A 13,620-nucleotide genomic window follows, 5' to 3' on the forward strand; every position below is an offset into this window, starting at 1 on the left:
CAAAGAGACCCATTCTCTTTTACCACACCTCTTGACTCCCTTGTCTCAATCGTTTCTTCTTTTATGTCATTTCCAAAAGGACCTTTCATATGGGTTTCTCTCTGTTTGTCTCATTCATGTGAGGATGTCATTTGGATAAGCCCATTTAAAAGTCCATATTTACCAGTCACACCTGAAACCGGCAGGGCTGTGGAGGACTGTTTCTTTCCAGGCAAAGTTCACAGCATTGCTCCTTCTCATTTGAGATCTCATTCTTGAGTAGCACAGAAAGTTTTCTGTCCTTAACCCAGAGAGAGAGTGTGTAAAAGTGTGAATTTCAGATAGTTGAGTTTACAAAGGCAGTCAATTAGTTATGTATGCAGAGCTAGAATTTCTGTATTCCTGTGAGAGATAACTCTTGGCCCTTCTCTGCTTCTTTTCTCCCATTGCCTCTACAAAGGGACATTTGCATAAACCCCATTGTCCTCACCAAATTGGCAGCACTGAGCCCCCATAGGCTGACTGATACATAAAACATTTCACTGGGTTTTTTTTTGGTTTTTGTTTTTTTTTTTGAGATGGAGTTTTGCTCTTGTTGCCCAGGCTGGAGTACAATGGCACGATCTCGGTCACTGCAACCTCCTCCCAGGTTCAAGTGATTCTCCTGCCTCAGCCTCCTGAGTAGCTGGGATTACAGGCATGCGCCACCACGTCCAGTTAATTTTGTATTTTTAGTAGAGATGGGGTTTCTCCATGTTGGTCAGGCTGGTCTCAAACTCCTGACCTCAGGTGATCCTCCCACCTCGGCCTCCCAAAGTGCTGGGATTACAGGCGTGAGCCACCAGGTCCGCCACATTTGTTTAACTCTTATATATAGAATCAATCTATAAAATATGCATTTCTCTTTTTTTCTTTCTTCTCCTTCCCTTCCTTTTCTATCCATCTCTTTTTTCCTTCCTTATCTTTTGCATTTTATTTGCTCTTACTTATGCAGAGATATATTGAATGAGTCATCAAAGTTCTTAGCATCTTCTGAATAAGCATCATGATATCTGTGTTTCCACATAGTTATTTTCTTGTCTCATGAGAGGCTATAATTCACCAAGCTGAACAATCAGTGAATTATTTTTTCTTTCCTCTGAACATTTAGCGTGACCAGCCATCAAAGTTCTCTCAACATGCTGAGAAAGTTGATGCTCACCAATTTCCTCATCAGTTGGTTGCCTATCACGCTTTAAAGAAGAGACACATAGCACTAGGCTTGATCTGGCTCTCTTAGTAACTGGCAGTCATTTATTCTCTCCAAGCTAAATCCCCTACCTGTGAAATTAGAGAGAAAATGAGACATAATCATCTAAGCTTTGAACTTTATCATTTACTCCTGTTCCAGCTGCCATATCCAGAAACAACCTCAGGGTAACTAATTTCTCCTTGTTGTGCTTTGCCTTTTCTGGGAAGAAAGACTTCCACTGGCTGGGCACCATGGCTCACGCCTGTAATCCCAGCACTTGGGAAGGCAGAGGTGGGAGGATCACTTGAGTCCATGAGTTCAAGACCAGCCTGGGCAACATGGTGAAACCCTGTCTCTACAAAAAAAAAAAAAAAATGCAAAAATTAGCCAGGTGTGGTGGCACATGCCTGTAGTTCCAGCTACTTGGGAGGCTGAAGTGGGAGGATCATTTGAGCCCAGGAGGTTGAGGCTGCAGTGAGCTGAGATGATGTCATTGCACTCTAGCCTGGATGACAGAGCCAGACCCTGTTTTTTTTTAAAAAAAAAAAAAAAAAAAAAAAGGCTTCTGCTGATTGCCAAATATCTGTGTCCAATCAGTTGCAAAATACTACCTCATACAGAGTTCATAAATCCTCTTCCTTCTCCTAGCTTAGCTTTCATTTTAAAAAGTTATCATAAATTCACTAAAACCATTAAATCATGTATTAAACTCTCTTAAAGGTAGGGATGCATCTTCAGTGTGTTGGATGTGGGGTTGGGAAGACATGCAACTTTGACCCAGAATGACCTGAGATAATGAAGTTTCATAGTAATGGCTAATTACTGCTACCCACCTCTTTATTATTAATTCCACAATTCCGGCACATAAAATAACTTAATCATTTTCAGAATTTGCATGACTAATGGAGTGAGTTCTGATAGAATAAGGATAAGTTTCATAATTAGGTTTTGCTGGGAACTTGTGCAAACCAGTCTATTTATAATTTGGTCAGCTCCTGATTTTTAATGAGGACATTGAGAGGGACTAAAGCCTCTGGCAGCATTCACTTCATATTTTAATTACCCACAGTAATTCTGACAATTACACATATGTCATAAATCACATCATAATGACCCGTGAATAAAGTGTATTTAATTACTGAAAGGGGAGTTTTCAGGTTAAACGCGTGGCGGAGGTATGCCGTGATGTGATCCACATTTGAAAACCAGTCCCCGGGCGCGGTGGCTCATGCCTGTAATCCCAGAACTTTGGGAGTCTGAGGCGGGTGGATCACCTGAGGTCAAGAGTTCCAGACCACTCTGGCCAACATAGCGAAACCATGTCTCTACTAAAAGTACAAAAATTAGCCAGGTGTGGTGGGGCAAACCTGTACTCCCAGCTACTCCGGAGGCTGAGGCAGTATAGAATCGCTTGAACCCGGGAGGTGAAGGTTTCAGTGAGCCGAGATTGAGCCACTGCACTCCAGCCTGGGAAAAAGAGTGAGGTTCCATCTCAAAAAAAGGAAAAACAAAACAAAACAAAACAAAACCAAAAAACAGAAAAAAAACAAACAACAACAACAAAAAACGGGGGGAAAAAAAGGAAGAAAACCAAGCCTTCTGTTTCTGTGGCCTAGGGGAAGCAGTCTTAGTGAATAAGGAAAGCTGTGGTTGAAGTTCCAGTTTTAACTCTGACTTGTAAAGATCTTTGAAGTCATTACTCCTGTCCTTACAATAACAAAAAACTAAACAAACTGAGAAATTAGAGACTTTTCATGGCCCATCAGTGAAACTGAAGTTATAGGGCAAAATCCAAAAATGTGCAGAATCACAGCTGAGATCTGTTCACTGGGGGAAGCACTGAAGCTGTAAGCTAGTGGGAATATTTACATGATAACTGGGCCAAATTACTACAGGTTGAGTGTGGATAAGGTATAGAATGAGAAACTCCTGGGGGCACACTTTGGAGGGTTTTGCCTTCAGGAATTCTACCAAGTTCCAGGATTTTTCCAGTGAAAGGCCTAGAAAAATTCCCTCAGAGACTCTGGCAGGGTGAGAGAAAGAGTAACCATTGTGAAATACAGCCAGAGGCCAGGCACGGTGGCTCACGCCTATAATCCTAGCACTTTGGGAGGCCGAGGCGGAGGGATCCACCTGAGGTCAGGAGTTGAAGACCAGCCTGGCCAACATGATGAAACCACGTCTTTACTAAAAATACCAAAATTAGCTGGGCATGTTGATGGGTGCCCGTAATTCCAGCTACTGGGGAGGTTGAGGCAGGAGAATCACTTGGAGCCAGGAGAATCGCTTGAAGCCAGGAGGCAGAGGTTGCAGTGTGTGAGATCACACCACTGCACTCCAGCCTGAGTGGCAGAGTGAAACTCTGTCTCAAATAAAAAATTTAAAAAACCTGAAGTCAGGAGTTCGAGACTAGTCTGGCCAACATGGCGAAACCCCATCTACTAAAAATACAAAAATTAGCTGGTCAGGTGGTGGGCGCCTGTAATCCCAGCTACTCTGGAGGCTGAGGCAGGAGAATCGCTTGAATCCAGGAGGCGGAGGTTGTGGTGAGTCAAGATTGCGCCACTGCACCCCAGCTTGGGCCACAGAGCAAGACTCTGTCTAAAAAAAATGTAAAAAGAAATAGAATCAGAACATTCTCCATTACAAGGGCCTGCTCTCCAGGGGAAAAAAAAATACTTTCCCAGGGCTTTGCCTCAGCTGAGGGAATGGCATGTCTCCTACTCTACCCCTGTATCACCTGAAGAAGAACGGAGAAATGTGGGGAGTTAAGATCCATGCTGATGGTCACAGCCTCCAAAAACAGACCCACTAAAAATCTGAGACTTCATCATACAATCATATAATCTTCCTGTATCCCACACATTACCACCACACCAATAGGGCTTCAGTATCACAAAAGTGAATTATAGTTGAAAGAGGTGCAAGGTACAGATTATTCAAGAAGGAGTTCTTAGGAAAACCCGAAGACAACAAAGTAGACAAAAGCAATGACACTAGAGGAATTTGGAGCCACTGAAAACTACAGCTACAGCAAACAATAGTGCAATTCCCAGCTAGATTAACATAAAATCTCACACTGAACACCTATTTACCTCAGTTCTTATTATCTAATACAACATATCCCATTGTAAAACAAAGTTGCAAAGAATGCAAAAAGCCAAAAATAAAACAAAACACTCTCTGAGATGTTCAGTTTGAAATCACACAATTTATAAATTCGGAAAGGAGACTTTATTTCTTGTAAAAGGTTACAGCCTGTAAGGTGGCCATCCCACAAGCTGGGAAGTGAGCCTTCAGGAAAAAACAGAGACAGGAATTTCAAAGGAAAAGGGGTTGAGCTAGGAGCTTTATGTTGAACAGGTTGGCAAAACATATGTATTCAACAGGTTACAGGAAAAGCTATGAATGTGCGTGCAACATGAGACCCATGTTTACCTTGGGGTAGAGACTTAATAATTTTTTAACGTCTGCTTTAGGGGGACAAGTGGTTTTTTGGTTACATGGATGAATTGCATCGTGGTGAAGTCTGAAATTTTAGTGTACCTGTCACCAAAGCAGTATACATTGTACCCAATATGTAGTTTTTTATCTCTCATTCTCCTTCCAGTGTCCCCCTTCTGAGTCTTCAATGGCCGTTATACCACTCTGTATGCCTTTGCATACCCATAGCTTAGCTCCCACTTATAAGTCAGAACATACAGTATTTGGTTTTCCATTACTGAGTTACTTCACTTAGAATAATGGACTCTACTTTTATCCAAGTTGCGACAAAATACATTATTTTGTTCTTTTTAACGGCTGTGTAGTATTCCATGGTGTATATATGCCACATTTTCTTTATCCACTCATCAGTTGATGAGCACATAGGTTGTTTCCATATCTTTACAATTGTGAATTGTGCTGCAATAAACATATGTGTGTAGGTGTCTTTTTGATATAATTACTTATATTGCCTTTGGGTAGATACCCAGTAGTGGGATTGCTGAATTGAGTGGTAGATCTACTTGTGATTCTCTGAGAAATCTCCATACTGTTTTCCATACAGATTGTACTAATTTCCATTCCCACCAACCATGTAGAAGCACTCCCTTTTCACCACATCCATTGTTTTTTGACTTTTAATAATGGCCATTCTGGCTGGAGTAAAGGTGGTATCTCATTGTGGTTTTAATTTGCGTTTATCTGATGATTAGTTGAGCGTTTTTCTGAAAATGTTGAGCATTTTTTTCATCTGTTTATTGGCCATTTGTATTTTTTTTGGAGAAATGAGACATTTAAATGTATCACAACTAGGCCTTAAACATCAAAATTTCTTTTCAAGGCATGAATGCATGTAAGAGTGTAGCTTCTGGAAATCGGCCAGAACCAATCCATGGTTGACGGTCTTCTTATCTGTAGAAAGTGCTGAAATCAGTCTCTTGTCCCATAAAAGCTGTAGTTATGGCTGGTAGAACAGGGATCAATTAGTCAGAATGTGGTGGTGAGCTACAAATTGTTTTAATATTGCTTATCTTAAGTTCAGTGCTTGTTTAGCTACTAGAGAAACAAACCAAAAGCTTTGTGGCAGTTCGAATGTCATTTATTTCTTAAGGGTAGGGTACATGACATAACCCTTGCCTAGAATGGCCTTAAGTTCTGTTTGTAATTTGGTATCTTATTGCCACAAAGGGTCTGTTCTGTCAGTCTTATAATCTCTATTTTTACATTAATACTAGTCAGTAGTCATGTTGAAATGATAGAAGGGAGGAGGTATCATGAGGCTCATCTGATCTCTTCTCCTGTCATGGCTGGGAACTCAGTTTTTAAAGATTTTTCTGTGGTGCCTTTGGCCAAGAGGGAGTCTGTTCAGTTGGTAGGGGGAAGGGGGATTTAGGATTTTATTTTTATTTTATAGAGGAGAAAAACCAAGTAACAGAAACAATCTAAGAGATGATACCAATTTGGAATTATCATAATTTGAAATAAGTAGGATTAATATGTTAAAGACTCTGATAGAAAACATAGACAACATGGAACAACAAATGGACAATGTAAGCAGAGAGGTAGAAATCCTCAGAAATAATCAAAGGAAATACTAGAAATCAAAACTACAGTAACGGAAATAGAAAATGCCTTGATTGGCTCACCAGTAGACTGGACAGCACGAAAAGGAGAGTAGCTTTTCCTCCCACTCCTCCCTCCCCCACAACACCATTCTGGCTGCACTGTGCTCTGAGCTCCAGGCTTCTGCTAAGCTAGTGCCACCTTCATCTCCCTTCAGCCCCATCACGATTACCTTCCAGGACCTCATCAGTCACAATAAGATGTTCTCTGACACTTACAAGATCTGGGAGATCACAAATGGGCTGTGCCTGGAAGTGGAGCAGAAGATGGTCAGTAAGACAACAGGGAACACTGATGACTCACTCATTGGCAGAGATTCATCCTCTGAAAGTACTGAGGGTGAAGTTACTGCAAGTACGATAATCACTAGTGTTGATATTGTTACAAACCATCACTTGTAGGAAGCAACTTCACAAAAGAAGTCTACTTTGATTTCATGTAATCAATCAATGAAATCAATCAAAGAAATCAATCAAAGAAAAATGAAATCAATCAAAGAAAAACTTGAAGAACAGAGACCAGAAAGAGTGAAACCTTTTATAACAGGAATGAAGAACAAATCAAGCACATCTTTGCTAATTTCAAAAACTACTAGTTCCATTTTTTTTTCTTTTTGAGACAGGGTCTCACTCTGTCACCCAAGCTGGAGTGCAGTGGCACAATCACAGCTCACTCTAATCTCTGCCTCCTGGGTTCAAGTGATTCTCTTGCCTCAGTCTCCCCAGTAGCTGAGATTACAGGCACGCACCACCATGCCCAGCTAATTATTGTATTTTTAGTAAAGACAGGGTTTCACCATGTTGACCAGGCTGATCTCAAACTCCTGGCCTCAAGTGATCCACCTGCCTTGGCCTTCCAAAGTGCTTGTATTATAGGCATGAGCTACATGCCCAGCAAGACTACCAATTCTTTATTGATGAAAACCTAAATCCACCTGGCATGGTTGCTCTGCTGAACTACCATAAGGATGGTCAGTGTGACCCCATATATGATGTTTTAAAGAATGGTTTAGAAATTAAAGGATGTTAACAAATTTGGTAGTTACTTTGGATCTATCAACTGTCATCACAACTGGCTGCCACTTGTCATCGACACAACACCAGAGATTAAGACAAATGAGACTGATGTCATCTTGAGCTCTTTAATTGTTTTGACTCTGACTTATTTGGCATGGAGGCATTACTTTTAAGGAAAAAAACTTGTTATGTAGATTGTCTAAAAATAAAATGCATTTAAACTAAGAAAGAGAGAGAATAAGTACTCTTGAGGATACATCTTCAGAAATTTTCCAAACTCATATAAAAGGGCATAAAGAAGAGTAAAAAATAAGAACAATATAAAAGAAAAGTGGGCCAAATTTAAAATGTGAATATATGCATAACTGTAATATGAGGAGGAGAAAGAAAAAATGGAGAAGAAATGTTTGAAGTAGTAATAGCTGAGACCTTTCCAAAATTAATAATGCTAACCCACAGACCTGGAAAGTTCAGAAAACAAGTAGGATACATAATAGAATATATACAACTATGCGTATCATATTCAAACTGCTAAGAAAAAAAAGATAGAGAAAATTATGAAAGAACCCAAATGAAAAAGAAGTCATCTTGCCCATGGAGAAGCATAGAAAATAATTATAGTTGTCTTTTTGTCAGAAACCATAAGTAAGAACAGAGTGGAGTGAATTAAAGTATTGAAAGAAAAAAACCCATCAACCTAAAATTCTATTTGCAGTAAAATTTTTCTTCAAAATTGAAGGAAACAGTCAGACTTCCTCAAACAAAAACTGAGGCAGTTTATCACCAGCAGGCTTACCCTACAAGAAATGTCAAAAGATGATAAGAAAGTCTTCAGGCAGAAGGAAAATTATATAGATCAGAAACTGAGATCTATATAAAGAATATTCAAGACAGAATAAATGAATTAAAATATTTTATTTTTCTTATTTTTAATTGACTTAAAATATAACTCTTTAAGGTATTAATAGTAAAATTGTATGAGGTGACCAATATACCTAGATACTTGAAATGAATGACAGCAGCATCATAGGAGATGAAAAGGATGAGTCAGAAATAAGCTATGTGCACTACACATCAGGCAGTGTAGTGTTATTCAAAGAGAAACTTAAATCAGTTAAAAATATATATTGCAAATTTGAGGTCAACTCCTAATTTAAAAAAATAAATATAAGTGTTGTATTATGCTACAAAAAGAGATAAAATGAAATCATATAAAATGTTCAATCAAAACCAGAGAAGACAGGAAAGAAAGAACAAATGTAACAAATTAGAAAACAGTTACAAATGTGGTAGACATTAATCCAACCATATCAATAATCTTTTCAATATGAGTGGCGTAAATACAACAATTAAAAGACCGCTATTGTTAGAGTTGATAAAGAAACAAGACTCAACATGTGCTGTATATAAGAAATCTACTTTTAATATAAATATTTGGACAGATTAAAATAAAATAATGAAGAAAGATAAATCATGCTAACACTTGTATTTAGTACCTTTTTTCTTGATGTCTGTTGTGTTTATTATTAGTATGACCACTACAGTTCTCCTTTAATTACTATTTTCAGGCTGTTATTTTCCATCCTTTTACTTTCAACCTATTTGTGCTTTGAATCTAAATTCTTTCTCTTGTAAATGAAATACATATTTTATGAATATTATTACAACCTCTGCCTTTTTATTAGTGTAATCTATTTACACCTAAATTGATTATGAATAATGAAGCATTTAAGTCTGCCATTTTGGCATTTTTTATATATGTCTCTTGTCTATTTTTAGTCTATTCTACAATTACTGCCTTATTTTTTTGTTAAATAGATATTTTCTATTGTACCATTTTAATTCTCTTGTGATTTCTTTTAGAATATTTTTATTTTATTAGTGGTTGCCTCGGAGATTACAATTAACAACTTATAGCCACATAGTTCATATTAATACCATCTTATTTTCACTAGTACACAACTATTTTACTTCTATGTAGCTCTAATTCTTTGCCTCACCTTTATGCTATGATTATCATACAAATTACATTTTGATAATATTATAGGTTCATCAACACTCACTAGTACACAACTATTTTACTTCTATGTAGCTCTAATTCTTTGCCTCACCTTTATGCTATGATTATCATACAAATTACATCTTGATAATATCATAGATTCATCAACACAATCCTATAATTGCTTTGCAAACTTGTATTTTAAGTCAGACAAGATAATACAAAAGGATGGATGGATGGATGGATGGAATAATGGATGGATGAATGGACGGATGCATAGAGAGATAATACTATCTTTCCTATTTACCTATGTAATTACTTTTACTGATACTCTTTATTTCTTAATGTGGATGCAAGTTAATGTTTGTCATCCTTTCACTTCAGCCTGAAGGAATTGTAATACTCTTTAGTATTATTCATAATAAAAGTTTGCAAACAACAATTCTGGCCATTTTTCTTTATCTGAAAATACCTCCATTTCTTCATCATTTTTGAATAATACTTTGTTGGATATAGAATTCTTAATTGATATGTCTTTTTTTTTGAGAACTTTATATATGCTCTTCCACTGCCTTCTGGTTTTCATGGTTTCTGATGAGAAATTAGCTGTTAATCTTATTAAGGGTCCCTTGTAGATGCTGAATTGCTTTTTGCTTGCTGCTTTCAAGATTCCTATTTGCCCTTGGCTCTGAACAATTTGATTATGATATATCCAGGTGTGAATATCTTTGAGATTACTCTACATAAACTTCCTTTAGCTGCTTATATATGTAAGTTAATGTTTCCATTAAATATGTAAAATTCATGTCCATTATCTAAGTATTCTTTCTTCTTTCTCTCTCTCCCCTATTTCTGGAACTCCCATTTTGTGTATGTTGATACACTTGATGATGTCCCACAGTTTTGTCAAATTTCTGTGTATATTTCTTCAATAGGTTTTTATTTCTATTTTTCTGACTGCATTATCTCCATTGACTTATATTTAAGCTCATTTATTCCTTCTGTCAACTCAGATCTGCTGTTGAGCTCCTCCACTAAAATTTTCTTTTCAGTTATTGTAGTTTTTAACTCCAGAATTTCCATTTTTTTTTCTTGTAATCTATCTATTGGTGTCCCATCCCCCACCCCACCTGCCAGGTATGGCCCATACTTCCTCTGTCTTTGTGTCTCATAATTTTTTTGTTGAAAGCCAGGCATTTTAAATAATATTATATGACAACTCTAAAAACTATTTTGCTAGGCTTTGTTGTACATTGACACTTAAATCTCTACTCACTTAGCTTTATGGTCAGCTAATGATTGCACTGAGATTTCCTTAAATGCCTTCAACTGATAAGTCTTCTTATATTTGCCAAGGGATTCTGTGTGCATGTTGAGGTAATTCCTTTGACATTTTAGCAGTTTACATCTTTGCCTTAGCCTTCATTTTTGGTTTGTGCAGTCTCAATATCAGCCAGAAGAGATTAGGAATATCTCAGGTTTTTTTCCCTAGGTGTATTTACAACTCTGCACATGCACATGATTTTATTTTTATTTAGTTTCCTACAGTGAATGTTTCAAAACCTTTTAATACCCTCTATAAGAAGTCGGTTATTTTCTTTTGTTTTGTTTGAGACAAGAGTCTTGCTTTGTCACCCAGGACAGAGTGCAGTGGCACAATCTTAGCTCACTGCAACCTCCACCTCCTGGGGTCAGGCAATTCTCCTGACTCAGCCTCTTGAGTAGCTGTTATTATAGATGTGAGCCACCATGCTTAGCTACTTTTTTTTTTTTTTTTTTTTTTTTTGTGGAGATGAGGTTTCACCATGTTGCCCAGGTTAGTCTTGAACTCCTGGCCTCTGGTGATCCACCTGCCTCAGCCTCCCAATGTGCTGGGATTACAGGCATGAGCCACCACACCTGGTCCTCTCTATAGACTTCTAATTCTCCAGCTTTTTCTTTTGAAGATTTTTATGAGTCTTTTTTGGCCACATTGTTAACTATAACTCAGATACTTGCAATTTTAAAAAATTACTGCTGATTATTTTTTTAAAATGCCTCAGGAAAAAATTCCACTGAGGAAGCTCCCAGGCCAAATAAAGATAAGCCCTGCAAGTGGGCATTTCCAGGGAGCTGCTAGAAAGCTCAAATAGTAACATATTCTGTGAATAAACATATTTAACAGCTTCAGATCTATTATTTTCTCTCTGGTGGCTGCCAGACTGCTGGTTTTCAGAGCTACTGTTATTGTAAGGCTTCTGATCTTGAAGGCTGCTGTTGAACTAAAGAGAGCAGAATGGGAATAGCACTTCTCAAAAATACCATGAAACTTATTGTTCTTACCAAGATCTCATCATTTTTTCTTAAACAAATACTCCTCATATTGCTTCAAGTCTCTGGTTTATTTCCAGAACTCTGAAGATGTTGATTTTGATAATTTTTTTGTCAATATTCTCATTGCTTGTGTAGAATAGTGAATATTCAAAGGCCCTAACTCTGCCATTCTGGAAGAATGTCCCTTGTAGTTACTTTTTATAGTTATTTTTCGTCTTATTATTAAACGTGTAATGGTCTCTCAAGCTGGTTTAAGACCGTCTCTTTGCAGCAATGCCTTTCTTCATCTCTAACTTGACACTTTTAGTTGGCAAGCCAAAAATCCAAAAATGTTAGAAATATAGATAATTCACAAAAAAATTTTCCATTAACAAATGCCACTGAGTATTTGTGATATCTTTGGTCTATGCAAATGCTATTTTAAAATGGTATCAGTCTGCTTTCTAGATTAGAAGTCAAAATCCACTTCGCTACCTGTTTTTATATGATTTGCCATACAAAGCATTGTGTTTCATTTGTGATGAAAGTATAACTGTGGTAAAAGAATACAATATATGCTGATATTATCAAACTTGGCACTTAATACAATATTCCCAATTCACGGTGAAGCCATGGTTAGAAAAATTATAAAATTTTAAAAGAACATCTTAGCACAGCAGAATTTGCAACCAGAGTTTGTTTCTGAGTGACTCACTTGTTAACCAAGAAAGAGAAGTCATTTACTGATGGCGAGTCAATTAAATTGTGTTTGATTGCAGAAGACCAAAAGATGTATCCAGACAAAATAAAACTGCCTAGCACTATTAACCTTTCAGCAAAAATCATTGCTAGAAGAATTGAAGACATCAGAAGCAATATTAATATCACTTAAAAATAAGGAAAATAGTTGTGAGTGGTTTCCCTCAGCTTTTAATATGTTAACATACATTACTGATACAGCTTAGTTATTGTTTATTCAAGGAGTCAGTGCAGAGTTTGAAGTGCCTAAATGGCCTCTGTGAATAGTTTGCATGGCACAACTACCTGTGAAAATATATTCAAAGAAGTTGAGAAAATATTAAGTCAGTATAATCTGAAGCAGAATCTGCTAAGATGTAATACACCTGATACAAAAATACACGTGGACCAGAAACAGTCCTAGTTAGACAAATTTACAAAGTTCGTAAAATGTAAAATGCATAAAGACTATAGTCCTTATTGTGTTATCCATCACAAAGTATTTTGTGAAGAATATATGAATTTATCATGAGTTATTGAACCAGAAGTGTCAATGGTAAACTTCATTAGCTCTCATAAACTTTGCCATTGTTAGTTCCATAAAGTTTTGTAAGAAATAAAAGCTGAATATCCTGACTTACCCTACGACACATCAGTTTAAGAACTTAACAATAGTAAAGTTGTTTGTGGGTTTTTTTTTGAAACAGAGTCTCTCTCTGTCACCCAGGCTGGAGTGCAGTGGCACTATCTCAGCTTACTGCAACCTCTGCCCTCCCCACTGCACCGGTTCAAGTGAGTCTTCTGCCTCAGACTTCCAAGTAGCTGGGACTACAGGCACTAACTGCCACACCCAGATGATTTTTATATTTTTAGTAGAGGTGGGGTTTCACCATGTTGGCCAGGCTGGTCTCAAATGCCTGGCCTTAAGTGATCTGCCCGCCTTGGCCTCCCAAAGTGCTGGGATTACAAGCATGAGCCACTGTACCTAGCCTTTTGTGTTATTTTTTAAACCTGGATCAAGATTAAAATGTTTCTGAATAAGAAGAACTGTGCTGTTGACCACTATTTCAGAACACTAAACGACTTCAAAACTTATTATTCACTGCAGGTTTCATCATCTCCAATTGAAAGTCAAAGCAGAGCTAATATGTGAAACTTGCTCTATCATAATTACAATGACAATCATCAATCTTTGAATCACAACTAATATCATGCTTCTTTATATACTTCCCATGCTGTCAAAAGTTAAAATAAAAAAC

The 13,620-nt window shown here is 37.3% G+C and overlaps 1 protein-coding gene and 1 pseudogene across 2 annotated transcripts in view; both read left to right on the forward strand.

Moving 5' to 3' along the window:
• Window positions 1-13,620, forward strand: part of KCNU1 (potassium calcium-activated channel subfamily U member 1) — a 162,649-nt gene that overhangs the window by 102,855 nt on the left and 46,174 nt on the right. The window lies entirely within an intron of this gene.
• On the forward strand, window positions 3,129-7,345 carry LOC135964864 (putative translationally-controlled tumor protein-like protein TPT1P8; annotated as a pseudogene).

Source organism: Macaca fascicularis, chromosome 8 (assembly GCF_037993035.2).
Source record: "Macaca fascicularis isolate 582-1 chromosome 8, T2T-MFA8v1.1".
Classification (NCBI taxonomy): Eukaryota; Metazoa; Chordata; class Mammalia; order Primates; family Cercopithecidae; genus Macaca; species Macaca fascicularis.